This window comes from Aotus nancymaae, unplaced genomic scaffold (assembly GCF_030222135.1).
Source record: "Aotus nancymaae isolate 86718 unplaced genomic scaffold, 86718_ANA_hifiasm-v0.15.2.pri h1tg000014l, whole genome shotgun sequence".
In the NCBI taxonomy this organism is placed as follows: Eukaryota; Metazoa; Chordata; class Mammalia; order Primates; family Aotidae; genus Aotus; species Aotus nancymaae.
The window spans coordinates 54,312,766-54,325,614 of NW_026988425.1; the positions used below are offsets into that span (position 1 = coordinate 54,312,766).

General features: G+C 35.5%; 1 protein-coding gene across 2 annotated transcripts in view; it reads right to left on the minus strand.

Moving 5' to 3' along the window:
* The window catches only part of PDE4D (phosphodiesterase 4D), a 1,389,427-nt gene that overhangs the window by 1,276,820 nt on the left and 99,758 nt on the right, over positions 1-12,849 (minus strand). Inside the window, exon 1 of one of the 2 annotated variants that reach the window (XM_012457266.3) lies at positions 9,473-9,558. The exons of the other annotated variant lie outside the window; for it this stretch is intronic. The gene's annotated coding sequence lies outside the window, so the exon portion shown is untranslated. Of the gene's footprint in view, positions 1-9,472; positions 9,559-12,849 lie in introns of those variants that run through there. 2 annotated transcript variants of the gene reach the window in all.

A 12,849-nucleotide genomic window follows, 5' to 3' on the forward strand; every position in this document is an offset into this window, starting at 1 on the left:
CACTTTAATTTTTAAAAATGGTGGGTTTGAAAAGAAATTTTCATTTTTAAAATTTGCATTTACTTGATTACTAGTGACTTAAGCCAAGTATTTGTTTATGAGCCATTTTTATTTCTTCTTCTGTCAATTGTTCATATCTTTCACCTATTTTTCCATTGGATTGAATTTTTAAATATTTATTTGTAAGACTCCTTCATACAAAATGCATATTAATTTTTGTTGGTTGTATGTAACTATAAATATCTCCTAATCTGAAGCTTTTTAAAAATGTTGTTGGTGTCATTTGCTGCACATATATATTTGTTTTAATATAATCAACCTATTATTATTTTTCTTTATAGTCTTTTAACCCATTTATTCCTGAGGTTGCAAGTTTTTGAATTTTTGCAATCGGACCTTGACAATGATCATGAGCAGTAGGATATAAATAACTCTCACATGCTTAGCATTCCAATAATGGAACACTAGGCATAAATGAGTTTTAAATCTATTCCTGTCCAGTGGACATGAAGATATTTCATACATTTTCCTCTAAAAATATAAAATCTTTACTATTCTTTTTGCCTTTACACCTACATTCTACATGGGATTTAATTATTATATGTTGTGAGGGATCTTATTATTTTATTTCCTCATGTGAATAATTATATCTGCTGGTATCATTTATTGTATCCTTATCACACTGATTTGTAATACATCCTTAGGCATACATAAGTCCATTTATATTTATTTATTGTTGTTCCAATATTCCAATGTCTTAATCATTATACTTTTATAGTAACTCTTGACATGTGGTAGGGCTAGTCTCCCCAACTCTTCAAAATTGTGTTGGTTATAACTGATCCTTAGCTCTTTGTATACACTTTGGAATCAGATTGATGAGATTGTCAAGTTCCTCAAAACAATCGACGAAAACACCCTTGTGTGAGCTGTGAGCTCTTGTTAGAATTTATAAATTAATACAGAAAGAACTGAAATATTTCTGATATTGTCACTCTACTTTAAATATAGTATATCTTTCTGTTTATCATCTTTGTGTCTTACCTTAAAATTTTATAATTTTATTCATAAAGATTTCTAAAAATCTTTTGTTAGATTTATTACTACATGTTTCTAATTTTTTTGTAGTATTCATGGTATCTGCTTTTTAAACTGAATTTTCTAATTGTTTTTTGCTGGGGTACACAGAGGTTGTTTATTTTATATCTAGCAATTTTCCCATACTTTTGTATTATTTTCAAATAGATTTTCAATGACATCTCTTTATTAATAACAATTATGTTTCTCCTTTTTCTTTCTTTCTACCTTTTATTTATTTCCTTTACCTACAATGCTGGCTAGAACAACCAAGGATTAAACATAAACAAAACCAGAGTCATTCTTCTCTCGTTCCAGATGTACAGGGATTATTACCAGTATACCAGTAGCTGTAATGTTTTCAGTGGTTTTCTTGCTCAAACATGTCATGTTAACCTATTTATTAGTCTTTTCAGAGCTTTCCATTTTGTTTTATATATTATTAATATACACATTTTTCTTTTATTATACTTTATGTTTGCTTTGCCTACTTTCTAAGTTCTTGAATTGGATACTGATCTTATTATTAATACTATATAAACCTTTGGGAGCAAGATGGTGGAATAGAAGGCCCCACTGATTGTCCCCCTACTCCACAGAAACAGCAAATGTAACAACTATCTATGCAAAAATCACACCTTCATAACAACCAAAAATCAGGTACCAGCTCAGCTATGGTGGAGTAGGGCAACAAGCAGGCTCTTGGAATCCCCAGTTCCAAGGCTTGACTCTTGAATGGCATTTCTGGACCTGCCCTGAGCCAGAAGGGAGTCTACTGCCCTGAAGGGAGAGTTCCAGGCCTAGCTGGCTTTCATCACAAGCTGATTAAAGAGCCCTTGGGCCTTAAGTGAACAATACCTTAAGTACTGCCAGGTAATGGTTACAGAAGGCCTTGGACGAGACTCAGTGCTATGCTGGCTTCAGGTTTGACCCAACACAGTCTCAGTGTAACAGGAATGCTTGTGCCACCCCACCCCTAGCCCTAGATGGTTAGCTCAACATAGAGAGAGATTCTGTGTTTGGGAGAAAGTAAGGAAAGAGAACAGTAGTCTCTCCCTGGTGATCCAGATGATTCTTCTGGATCTTACACAAGACTATCAAGGCAGTACCTCTATGCACCTGCAAGAACCACAGTATTACTAGGTTTGTGGTAACCCCTGATGCAGATATAGCTTAGATCATAACACCGAAGTACTTTTGAATACCTGGGAAGTCTCCCAAGAAAAATGGGTGTAAACAATCCCAGACTGTGAAGATTACAATACCTAACTCTTCAATGTCCAGACACTGACAGACATCAACGAGCATTAAGGCCATCTAGCAAAACATGACCTCACCAAACAATCTAATTAAGCCATGAGGAACCAAACCTGGAGAAGCAGAGATATGCGGCCTTTTAGACAGAGAATTCAAAATAGCTGTATTGAGGTGACCCAAAGAAATTCAAGATAATACAAAGAAGGAATTCCGAATTATATCAAATAAATTTCACAAAATGATTGAAATAATTAACAAGAATCACACAGAAATTTTGGAGTTGAAAAATACAATTGATATACAAAAAAGAATGCATCAGACTCTCTCTCTCTCTCTCTCTCTCTCTCTCTTTCTTTCAGATGCAGTCTTACTCTGTCACCCAGGCTGGAGTGCAGTGGTGCAATCCTGCTGCAATCTCTGCCTCTAGGATTCAAGCGATTCTCCTGCCTCAGCCTCCCAAGTGGCTACCACCATACTTGGCTAATTTTCGTATTTTTAGCAGAGACGTGATTTCACTATGTTGGCCAGGCTGGTCACGAACTCCTGACCTCAGGTGATCTACCTACCTCAGCTTCCCAAAGTGCTGGGATTACAGGCATGAGCCACCGTGCCCAGCCAGAGTCTCTTAATAGCAGAATTGATCAAGCAGAAGAAAAAAAACACTGAGCTAGAAGATAGGCTATTTGCAAATACAGAGGCAGAGAAGACAAAAGAAAAAAGACTGAAAAAGAATGAAACATGCCTATGAGATCTAGAAAACAGCCTCCAAAGGGCAGATGTTAGAGTTATTGGCTGATAGAGTTAGAAAGTTTATTTAAAGGGATCATAACAAATAACTTCCCAAACCTAAAGAAGGGTATCAACATCCAAGTACAAGGTTAAAGAACACCAAGCAGATTTAACCCAAAGAAGACTAACTCAACTCCCAAAAGTTACAGAGAAAGAAAGAATCCTAAAAGCAGCAAAAGAAAAGAAACAAATAACCCAATGGAGCTCCAATACGTCTGGCAGCAGACATTTCTGTGGAAACCTTAAAGACCAGGAGAGAGTGACATGACATATCTAAAGGCATAAAGAAAAAACTTTTACCCTAGAATAGCATATCTGGTGCTAATATCCTTCAAACATGTGTTGCCTACAATAAACACACTTCACCTATAAAAATACACACAGACTGAGACTAAAAGGGTGGAAAAATATATTCCATGCCAATGGGAACAAAAAGAGCAGGAGTACCTATACTATATCAGACAAAATAGACTTCAAAACAAGAAGTATAAGAAGAGACAAAGGTCATTATATGATAAAGGGGTCAATTCAGGAATAGAGCACAACAATTATAAATAGATATGCACCCAATATTGAAGCACCCAGATATAAAAAGCAAATATTGGAGATAAAGAAACATATAGACCCCAAGAAAATAACAGCTAGAGACTTCAACACCCCACTTTCAGCACAGGGCAGATCTCCAAGACAGAAAATCAACAAAGAAACATCAGACTCAATTTGCACTATGGAGCAAATCAACCCAATAGATACTTACAGGACATTTCATCCAATGGCTGCATTATACACATTCTTTTCCTCAGTGCATGGATCATTCTCAAGGACAGACCACATGTTAGGTCACAAAAAAGTTTTAAAACATTCAAAAAAATAAAATAATATCAACTATCTTCTCCAACCACAATGAAAGAAAACTATAAATCAACAAGAGAAATTTTGGAAACTATACAAACACATGGAAATTAAACAATAGGCTCCTGAATGACAGTGGGTCATGAAGAAATTCAGAGGGAAATTGTAAAATTGCTTGAAAAAAATGATAATGGAAACGCAACATACCAAACCTATGGGATACAGCAAAAGCAGTACTAAAAGGGAAGTTTAGAGTTTAAGTGCCTACATCAAAAAATAATTACAACTTCAAATAAAATACCCAATGATGTATCCTAAGGAACTAGGAAAGCAAGAGCAAACAAAACCCAAAACTAGTAGACGAAAAAAATAATAAATTTCAGAGCAGAAATAAATGAAATTGAAACAAATACAAAAGATCAACAAAACAAAAAGGTTGATTTTTGAAAAGACAAAACAGATTAAGTTTTAGCCAGACGAAGAAAAAAGAAAGAAGACACAAATAAATAAAATAGAGATGAAAAAAGACATTAGAACTGATACTGTAGAAATTCAAAAGATGGTTAGTGGCTGCTATGAGCAACTAAATCTCAGTAAATTCAAAAATACAGAAGAAATTGACAAATTTCTAGACACATACAACTTACAAAGGCTGAACCACAAAGAAATCCAAAACCTGAACAGACAAATAATAAGTAACAAGATCAAAGCTATAATAAAAAGTCTCCCAGTAAAGAAAAGCTAGGGACCTGATGGCTTCACTGCTGAATTCTATCAAACATTTAAAGAAGAACTAATAACAATGTTACTATTCTGAAAAATAGAGGAGGAGAGAATACTTCCAAACTCATTCTATGAGGCCAGTTTTACCCTGATACCAAAACCAGACAAGGACACATCAAGAATAGAAAACTACAGGCCACATCACGGATAAATATTGATGCAAAAATCCTCAACAAAATACTAGCAAACCAAATTCAACAACACATTAAAAAAGATAATTCATCATGACCAAGTGGGATTTATCCCAGGGAAGCAAGGATGTTTCCACATATGCAAATCAATCTATGTGATAGATCATATTAACAGAATGAAGAATGAAAACCATTTCAATTGATGCTGAAAAAGTGTTTGATAAAATTAAAATCCCTTCAAGACTGAAAAAACCCTTCAAAAACTATGTAGTGAAGGAACATACCTCAACACAATAAAGCCATATATAAAAGACATATACCTAGTATCACAGTAAAGGAGGAAACACTGAAAGCCTTTTCTCTAAGATCAGGAATATGATTAGGATGCCCATTTTTGCCACTGTTACTCAGCATAGTACTCAAAGTTCTAGTTAGATCAATAAGACAAGAGAAAGAAACAGGGTATCCAAATTAGAAAGGAAGGAGTCAAATTATCCTTGTTTGCAGATGATATGATCTTATATTTGGGAAAACCTAAAGACTTTCTCAAAAAAAATTAGAACTTGTAAACATATTCAGTAAATTTGCAGGATACAAAATCAATATACAAAAATTAGTAGCATTTCTAAATGCCAAGAGTGAACAATCTGAAAAAGAAATCAAGAAAGTAATATCATTTATGATAGCTACAAATTAAATACCTAGGAATTAACCAAAAAAGTGAAAGATCTCTACAACAAAAACTATAAAACACTGATGCAAGAAATTGAAGAGGACATAAAAAAATGGAAAAATATTCCATGTTCATGGTCTGGAAGAATCAGTATTGTTAAAATGTCCATACTACCCAAAGCAATCTATGGATTCAATGCAATCCCTATCAAAATACCAATGACATCCTTCAGAGAAAAAGAAAAAAAATCCTAAAATTTATACAGAACCACAAAACATCCAGAATAGCCAAACTATCCTAAGCAAAAGGAACAAAACTGGAGGAATCACATTACCTGACTTCCAAATTATACCACAGAGCTAAAATAACAAAAACAGCATGGTACTGGCATAAACACAGAAAGATAGACCAGTGGAATAGAATACAGAACCCATAAATAAACCTGTACATCTACAGGGAACTCATTTTCATCAACAGTGCCAAGAACATATATTGGGGAAAGGATTATTTCTTCTATAAATGGTGCTGGGAAAACTGGATATCCATATGCAAAAGAGTGAAACTCGATTCCTCTCTCTCACAAAATACAAAACCAAAATGGATTAAAGACTTAAATCCATGGCCTCAAACTATGAAACTACTAAAAGAAAACACTGGGGAAACGCTCCAGGACACTGGACTGGGTAGTTTCTTGAGTAATGCACCACAAGCACAGGCAACCAAAACAAAAGTGGACAAATGGGATCACATCAAGTTAAAAAGCTTCTGCACGGTAAAGGAAACAGCCAACAAAGAGAAGAGAAAACCCACAGAATGGGAGGAAATATTTGCAAACTATCCATCTGATAAGGGATTAATAACCAGAGTAATATAGGAGCACAAACAACTCTATTAAAAAAAAAAACTCTAATAATCTAATTTTAAAATCGGTGAAAAAGTTGAGTAGAAAATTCTCAAAAGAAGACATACAGTGAAAAACAGATATATGAAAAGGTGATCAACATCATTGACTATCAGAGAAATGCAAATCAAAACTACAATGAGAGATCATCCTACTTTCATTAAAATGGCTTTTATCCAAAAGACAAGCTGCAACAAATGCTAGCAAGGATATGGACAAAACAGAAACCTTGCACAGTGTTGATGGGAATGTAAATTAGCACAACCAATGTGGAGAACAGTTTGGAGATTCCTCAAAAAACTAAAACTAGTGCTACCACATGGTCCAGCAATCCCACTCCTAGGTATGTACCCAAAAGAAAGAAAATCAATATATCCAAGAGACATCTGCACTCCTAAGTTTATTGCAGCACTAATCACAACAGCCAGGATTTGGTAGCAATCCATTACCAGATGAATGGATAAAAAAAAAATCTGGTACATATACACAATGGAGTACTATTCAACCATTAAAAAGAATGAGATTCTGTTATTCACAACAACGTGGATGGAACTAGAGGTTATTGTGCTAAGTAAAATAAGCCACACAATATTTATTTCTTTTCAGTTCATTCTGGTTGATTTCTTCAATTACTTTATTTTTCACTTTTATAATGTCTGTTCTTTTTTTCAAAACATTTTTTCTTATATTTCTAATTCATTTATGTCTCTATCATTTTCAATATTGTTTTTTCATAGACTATGTGACAGTTCCACCATTTTTAGGTCTTATTCTAATCCTGCTCTTTATTATGTTTGCTAGCTCTCACTCAGGGGGATTTTTCTTATGTTTTATAGTTTGAGGTTGTGAGTTAATCTTTAGAAGATATTTATCTGTAAGAATCTTGTGAAACTTGGTCGAATGGTATCTTTCTCCAAAGAAGTTTGCAACAGATTCTGCCAGGTGCTTTAGAAGTATCAATAACCTGGGCTCTCTGTAATTAATTTTTCAAGTTGTGATTTTTCCATAATACACAAGTAGTGCAAATTCAATTCCCAAACCTAAATGAGGTACAAATCCATAGAGATGTGTCTTTGAAGGATACGTTATTTTCTAAGACACAGCTTCCTTGTCTCTTCTGTGCTGATGATGAATTTTTTTTCAGTCTTTTCTATTCCAAAGTCACAACTTTGTATGCAGATCTCTGTTCCAACCCACAGAATCTCAATTTTCCATATCATATCTCAAGCCCTTTGTTAGTGAGACTAGTAATACTCTCCCAAAGGCAGCCACAGTATCTATTCAAATGTTTATTTATCCTTGGGGTTTTCAATTCAACCTTTACTTCCTACCCACAGTGATGATTTTATTTCCTTTCAACATAAGACATGCATGGAAGAGGTCACTTATTTTATCTAGTATTTCTAAGCATTTGCAGCAGGGATGATAGTAAGATTATTAGCCATGTTTCTAGAACTGATAGTTAAAAGTAACTTATTTTCTCTAGTAAAAATAAACTTACAGCATAATTGGTAAGCTGAATCCTTGTGATTTACCAATTAGGAAATTTTTCCCTTCACAATTATGTTATCCAAAGCTTATGATCCCACTTAGCCCTAGTTTCAGAAAACTACATGGAAAAATTATAATAATTATAGATGCATACATAGTCCCTCGCTACAATTAAAAAGTTTACACTGAACATTACATGGATCCAAATAAATCCTTTAATTTTCTGGACTCCCTCAGAGACCCTTCCAATCACCTTTTTCTAGAGTCCTTTGGTGCTTGCGCTCTCTCTCTCTTTCACACACACACACACACACACACACACACACACACACACAGAGAGAGAGAGAGAGAGAAAGAGAAAGAAATCACTTTTCATATAAGTTTTCACTGCTTACTATCAATAAATTGCATGGCTTTTCTTCTTGCTTTCCATTAATTCAGTACAACTTGTCTAAGTTCTTGCTATGCTCTAGACATTAGGGATGTTGCCAAAAACAAAACAAAACAAAATCCTTGATCCACAGGGTGTTAATCATACTGTAGGGGAAGAAATACAAATAATAAACAGATTAATAAATATATTTTAGTTTGAACCAAGTGAAATGACCAATATTCAGCTGTTCTTGATCCACCCAAAAGCAATTTCATATGATTCAACTTGATAGAATATGGCAGGTGGTGATACGTGCTGTGAAAAAGAAGACAGGGTAAGTGGAGAGAAAGTGATGGGTGCATGTGAGTGCGCTTTTAGATAGCATGGCCACAGAACCTCTCTTCTTAAGTGCTGTTTGAATAGATGAGAATGAAGTGAGAAAGTGTGTAATATGGATATCTGAGGGAAGAATATTCTAATCAGAAATGAAGGTGGAAAGGCCCTCAGGATGGATGGCCTATAAAAGAGAAGCAAAGAAACAGAGGGACCTGAAGGGAGCAAGTGACAGTAAGACTGGTGCAAGACAAGGACAAAGAAGGGCATTCCAGGCCCAGGAATGCCATGTCAATGATGCAAAGACATTCGATCTCACTCCTCATGAGTTGGGAAGCTGTTGGCAGGTTTGGGCAGAAGAGAGGCAAAACCTGACTTGTATTTTCAAGGGTGTGGAGGCCAGCCTCCAAGGAGCAAGAGGAACATAAAGGGCTTAGGTAGGAGATGACTGTATTCATGTAAGAGTGAGACCATGGTAACTTAGACTCAGGTGATAGCAAAGGAAATAGAACACGCTGGACCCTTACAATTCTTTCATGACCTTTCTTATCTTTCTTTTTTAAAAGTATATTTGTCTTGTCAATTTCTTATTCCCAAACAAGTATATTTCCAAGCTTCTATTTCTTGCCCTTGGTTGGTATTGGTGTCAAAATCATTTTGTCTGCCTGCTTCTGTAGCCTGCCTTCCAACAGGAAACTTCTAAATCTCTCTACATTCAGTGCCTCCAAAATACACATTTGTACTTCTCACAGCCTGACACATCTGCATCATCCCTTTCGCTCCTAATCACTCTCAGAACAACAGCAGCATACCTGATTGAGGAACAGCTGGCATTCACTGCACAAAGAGCACCATCAAAAATAGAGCATGTGGCTCCAAGAGCCACCACTGTTTCCTTCTGTTTCTTGCCAAAGACTGTAACTTATGGGTAGGCTGTGCCTGAGTGATAGCAGGAAACGGCCCACTGCCATGCAAAGTGACTCCTCTGAAAAAAATTTTAACCCTATCCCTGCAGCTGGACCCCTTCCTCTGAAGTTTCTACACTTTGCAACTCCCCAAAGAGGAAGTTGTCTAAGGGAGGTACAACACTTTAGGGAGAAAATGACCACAGCTTAATGCCTTGTGAATGTAACCTCGGCAACTTCTGGGCCCATTTCCCTCTCATGTCCACACAGGGCTAGGTGTGTTCTATTGAACATTTAGGTAAAACTAATAAGTAACTAACTCAGCAAGGTCAGCATCATGTCACTATGGCATTACAGAAACCCAGTTTTCTGACTCTTAGTGCAATGGATCATTCAAGAGTAAAGCATTAAAATGTTTATAAAATAGAGTTGGTCCAAGAGGACACATTGTGTCAAAATCATTTGCCAATACACCTCATGTTTTAAAAAACCCTGACGTGTAGCCTGCATGCAATATGCAAACAGGCTGCTAAGGAGAGGACATGACATTAAAATGTCACTAAAATTACTGCTCAGCTATAAGAACTCACACACTTTAAATTTAACAGCACAGAGTTTACATTGGGTCACAAGAAATAGGATTTAAATGAATATTCCAAACTTATTTTCTGAAAATCCATTTTGCAAAGATACAAGTGGGCATACACACTTCTGAAAAAAAATCTCATTTGCAATAGAAAATGGATGAGAAAACAGAAATAAAATGTATTCATCACCCTGTCACTCCTCTATTTTAAATAAAGCAGAAACCACACATAACATCCCAGGATATTAAGCTAGGTCTGAAATGATGCTCAGACTACTAAGGCTAAAAATTACAACCATAATTCAATCTGATATTAAAAGCATTGCTGATGCAAATCAAAACCACATTGAGATACTATCTCACACCAGTTAGAATGGCGATTATTAAAAAATCTGGAGACAACAGATGCTGGAGAGGATGTGGAGAAATAGGAACACTTTTACACTGTTGGTGGGAGTGTAAATTAGTTCAACCATTGTGGAAGACAGTGTGGCGATTCCTCAAGGATCTAGAAATAGAAATACCATTTGACCCAGCAATCCCATTACTGGGTACATACCCAAAGGATTATAAATCATTCTATTATAAGGACACATGTATACGTATGTTCATTGCAACACTGTTTACAATAGCAAAGACCTGGAACCAACCCAAAGGCCCATCAATGATAGACTGGATAAAGAAAATGTGGCACATACACACCATGGAATACTATCCATCCATAAAAAAGGATGCATTCATGTCCTTTGCAGGGACATGGATGAAGCTGGAAACCATCATTCTCAGCAAACTGACACAAGAACAGGAAACCAAACACCACATGTTCTGACTCATAGGTGGGTATTGAACAATGAGAACACATAGACACAGGTAGGAAACATCACACACTGAGGTCTGTTGGGGAATGGGGGGCTAGGAGATGGATAGTGGGGGGTGGGGAGATTGGGGAGGGATAACATTGGGAGAAATATCTAAAGTAGGTGATGGGGGGATGGAGGCGGTAAACCACCATGGCATGTGTATACCTATGTAACAATCCTGCACCATCTGCACATGTACCCCAGAACTTACAGTATAATACCAACTTTTAAAAAACACTTATGATGCCATATAATGTGGAAGACATTTAAAATGACTACCAAAATGTTTACTAATACAATCTTTCCTTGAATTTTATTGTTAAAAATCATTTTCTGCCAAAATGTCAAGGTTTCTCACAGTGCTTCTGCATACACTCTAACCCCAATAACAGAAAATTTATATTTACTATAGACACTAAGGCTATCATCAGACAAATTTATTCTGCTGAAACTGGAGTCAACATTGAAAGAGTTTTTGCACCATAGGTATTTTTCACTTATAAGTTATTCATTTTTCCTAATACTATGAAAATAACAACAATATTGACCATAATTTTTTTATATTTGAAAATTTATTGCACATAAAAGCATGCTCTGCTATTGTTCCTGTTTTAGGTCACCAGCCCCTAATCAAAGATGATACACATCTCTAAAGGCAGCTAGGAGGTGTCTCTAAGCTGGTAATAGTCTGGGTCTGATTTGTCTCAAAGAAGCAAAGCTTGTAAAGAAATGATTCTGCATCCCTAAGGCTTCTCTATCTGATAACTTGGACTATTTTTAAATATAGTTATGCACCATATAATGACATGTAGGTCAACAATGGACCACATACTTCAGTGGCCCCATTAGATTATTAAAAAGCTGAAAACTTCCTATAGCCTAGTTATTAATAAGCCATAGTCATCATAATGCCATAATAGAAAGCATTACTCACATGTTTGTAATGATTGCTGGTGTAAAAAAAAAAAACCTACTGCGCTGTCATTCCTATAAAGTAGAACATACACAATTATGTCTAGTAGATAATACATGATAATGATAATGTTACTAATTCATGTGTTTACTCTACTTTTTATCATTATTTTACAGTATGTTCCTTCTACTTATTAAAAAAAATAGTTAACTGTAAAGCAGCCTCAGGTAGGCCTATCAGGAGGTATTCCATAGAAGGCATTGTCATCGAGACGATGACAGCTCCATGCGTATTACTGCCCTGAAAATCTTCCAGTGAGACAGGGTATGAAGGTGGAAGACAGTGATATTGTTAATACTGACTCTATGTAGGCCTAGACTAATATGTGTATTTGTATCTTAGTTATTAAGAAAAAAGTTCAAAAAGTAGAAGAGAGAACTATAAATTTTTTAATAAGAAGTTTATATAATAAGGATCTGGAGAAAGAAAATATTTTTGCACAGCTATACAATGATTTATGTTTTAAATGGTGTTATTACAAAAGAGTCAAAATTTTTTATAAATAAAAATTAGCTGTTAATTTTTTATTGAAGAAATACATTTTTAACTTTTATTCTAAGTTCAGGGGTACATGTGCAGGTTTGTTATACAGGTACTCATGTCATGGGCGTTTGTTGTACAGATTATTTCATCACCAGGTATTAAGCCTAGTACCTGTTAGTTATTTTTCCTGATCCTCTCCCTCTTTCCACTCTCCATCTTCTAGTAGGTTCCAGTGTTTGTTGTTCCTCTCTATGTGTCCATGTGTTCTCATCATTTAGCTCTCACTTATAAGTGAGAACATGCAGTATTTGGTTTTCTGCTCCTGCATTAGTTTTCTAAAGATAATGGCTTCCAGCTTATCTATATTCCTTCAGGGTATGTG